Genomic DNA, 3,556 nt, shown 5'->3' with positions numbered 1-3,556 from the left:
GGCAGACGCAGTTCGGACTTAGCACTTTTCGGCTGTGCCTGGCTGGCGGCCCACTCACTCGATCGCCATGTCTGTTTGCCACAGTTTTCCCGGTGGTGCCGCACCCGGGCTCGCCCCGGCTGACGCAGTTTTCGCGCCGCCCCGGCTGACGCGGTTTCGTGCCGCCCCGGCAGACGCGGTTTTCGCGCCGCCCCGGCTGACGCGGTTTCGTGCCGCCCCGGCAGACGCAGTTCGGACTTAGCACTTTTCGGCTGTGCCTGGCTGGCGGCCCACTCACTCAATCGCCATGTCTGTTTGCCACAGTTTTCCCGGTGGTGCCGCACCCGGGCTCGCCCCGGCTGACGCAGTTTTCGCGCCGCCCCGGCTGACGCGGTTTCGTGCCGCCCCGGCAGACGCGGTTTTCGCGCCGCCCCGGCTGACGCGGTTTCGTGCCGCCCCGGCAGACGCAGTTCGGACTTAGCACTTTTCGGCTGTGCCTGGCTGGCGGCCCACTCACTCGATCGCCATGTCTGTTTGCCACAGTTTTCCCGGTGGTGCCGCACCCGGGCTCGCCCCGGCAGACGCGTTTTTTTTTTCTTTCGCCCCGGCTGACGCAGTTTTCGCGCCGCCCCGGCTGACGCGGTTTCGTGCCGCCCCGGCAGACGCGGTTTTTTGCGCCGCCCCGGCTGACGCGGTTTTTGCCGCCCCGGCTGACGCAGTTCGGACTTAGCACTTTTCGGCTGTGCCTGGCTGGCGGCCCACTCACTCGATCGCCATGTCTGTTTGCCACAGTTTTCCCGGTGGTGCCGCACCCGGGCTCGCCCCGGCTGACGCAGTTTTCGCGCCGCCCCGGCTGACGCGGTTTCGTGCCGCCCCGGCAGACGCGGTTTTCGCGCCGCCCCGGCTGACGCGGTTTCGTGCCGCCCCGGCAGACGCAGTTCGGACTTAGCACTTTTCGGCTGTGCCTGGCTGGCGGCCCACTCACTCGATCGCCATGTCTGTTTGCCACAGTTTTCCCGGTGGTGCCGCACCCGGGCTCGCCCCGGCTGACGCAGTTTTCGCGCCGCCCCGGCTGACGCGGTTTCGTGCCGCCCCGGCAGACGCGGTTTTCGCGCCGCCCCGGCTGACGCGGTTTCGTGCCGCCCCGGCAGACGCAGTTCGGACTTAGCACTTTTCGGCTGTGCCTGGCTGGCGGCCCACTCACTCGATCGCCATGTCTGTTTGCCACAGTTTTCCCGGTGGTGCCGCACCCGGGCTCGCCCCGGCTGACGCAGTTTTCGCGCCGCCCCGGCTGACGCGGTTTCGTGCCGCCCCGGCAGACGCGGTTTTCGCGCCGCCCCGGCTGACGCGGTTTCGTGCCGCCCCGGCAGACGCAGTTCGGACTTAGCACTTTTCGGCTGTGCCTGGCTGGCGGCCCACTCACTCGATCGCCATGTCTGTTTGCCACAGTTTTCCCGGTGGTGCCGCACCCGGGCTCGCCCCGGCTGACGCAGTTTTCGCGCCGCCCCGGCTGACGCGGTTTCGTGCCGCCCCGGCAGACGCGGTTTTCGCGCCGCCCCGGCTGACGCGGTTTCGTGCCGCCCCGGCAGACGCAGTTCGGACTTAGCACTTTTCGGCTGTGCCTGGCTGGCGGCCCACTCACTCGATCGCCATGTCTGTTTGCCACAGTTTTCCCGGTGGTGCCGCACCCGGGCTCGCCCCGGCAGACGCGTTTTTTTTTTCTTTCGCCCCGGCTGACGCAGTTTTCGCGCCGCCCCGGCTGACGCGGTTTCGTGCCGCCCCGGCAGACGCGGTTTTTTGCGCCGCCCCGGCTGACGCGGTTTTTGCCGCCCCGGCTGACGCAGTTCGGACTTAGCACTTTTCGGCTGTGCCTGGCTGGCGGCCCACTCACTCGATCGCCATGTCTGTTTGCCACAGTTTTCCCGGTGGTGCCGCACCCGGGCTCGCCCCGGCTGACGCAGTTTTCGCGCCGCCCCGGCTGACGCGGTTTCGTGCCGCCCCGGCAGACGCGGTTTTCGCGCCGCCCCGGCTGACGCGGTTTCGTGCCGCCCCGGCAGACGCAGTTCGGACTTAGCACTTTTCGGCTGTGCCTGGCTGGCGGCCCACTCACTCGATCGCCATGTCTGTTTGCCACAGTTTTCCCGGTGGTGCCGCACCCGGGCTCGCCCCGGCTGACGCAGTTTTCGCGCCGCCCCGGCTGACGCGGTTTCGTGCCGCCCCGGCAGACGCGGTTTTCGCGCCGCCCCGGCTGACGCGGTTTCGTGCCGCCCCGGCAGACGCAGTTCGGACTTAGCACTTTTCGGCTGTGCCTGGCTGGCGGCCCACTCACTCGATCGCCATGTCTGTTTGCCACAGTTTTCCCGGTGGTGCCGCACCCGGGCTCGCCCCGGCTGACGCAGTTTTCGCGCCGCCCCGGCTGACGCGGTTTCGTGCCGCCCCGGCAGACGCGGTTTTCGCGCCGCCCCGGCTGACGCGGTTTCGTGCCGCCCCGGCAGACGCAGTTCGGACTTAGCACTTTTCGGCTGTGCCTGGCTGGCGGCCCACTCACTCAATCGCCATGTCTGTTTGCCACAGTTTTCCCGGTGGTGCCGCACCCGGGCTCGCCCCGGCTGACGCAGTTTTCGCGCCGCCCCGGCTGACGCGGTTTTTGCCGCCCCGGCTGACGCAGTTCGGACTTAGCACTTTTCGGCTGTGCCTGGCTGGCGGCCCACTCACTCGATCGCCATGTCTGTTTGCCACAGTTTTCCCGGTGGTGCCGCACCCGGGCTCGCCCCGGCTGACGCAGTTTTCGCGCCGCCCCGGCTGACGCGGTTTCGCGCCGCCCCGGCTGACGCGGTTTCGTGCCGCCCCGGCAGACGCGGTTTTCGCGCCGCCCCGGCTGACGCGGTTTTTGCGTCGCCCCGGCTGACACGGTTCGGACTTTGCACTTTTCGGCTGTGCCTGGCTGGCGGCCCACTCACTCGATCGCCATGTCTGTTTGCCACAGTTTTCCCGGTGGTGCCGCACCCGGGCTCGCCCCGGCTGACGCAGTTTTCGCGCCGCCCCGGCTGACGCGGTTTCGTGCCGCCCCGGCAGACGCGGTTTTCGCGCCGCCCCGGCTGACGCGGTTTCGTGCCGCCCCGGCAGACGCAGTTCGGACTTAGCACTTTTCGGCTGTGCCTGGCTGGCGGCCCACTCACTCGATCGCCATGTCTGTTTGCCACAGTTTTCCCGGTGGTGCCGCACCCGGGCTCGCCCCGGCTGACGCAGTTTTCGCGCCGCCCCGGCTGACGCGGTTTCGTGCCGCCCCGGCAGACGCGGTTTTCGCGCCGCCCCGGCTGACGCGGTTTCGTGCCGCCCCGGCAGACGCAGTTCGGACTTAGCACTTTTCGGCTGTGCCTGGCTGGCGGCCCACTCACTCGATCGCCATGTCTGTTTGCCACAGTTTTCCCGGTGGTGCCGCACCCGGGCTCGCCCCGGCTGACGCAGTTTTCGCGCCGCCCCGGCTGACGCGGTTTCGTGCCGCCCCGGCAGACGCGGTTTTCGCGCCGCCCCGGCTGACGCGGTTTCGTGCCGCCCCGGCAGACGCAGTTCGGAC

The sequence above is a fragment of the Rhipicephalus microplus genome, unplaced genomic scaffold (genome assembly GCF_043290135.1).
Source record: "Rhipicephalus microplus isolate Deutch F79 unplaced genomic scaffold, USDA_Rmic scaffold_115, whole genome shotgun sequence".
Taxonomy (NCBI): Eukaryota; Metazoa; Arthropoda; class Arachnida; order Ixodida; family Ixodidae; genus Rhipicephalus; species Rhipicephalus microplus.
The sequence above is the reverse complement of the archived record's forward strand: the minus strand, read 5'-3'. Positions refer to the sequence as shown.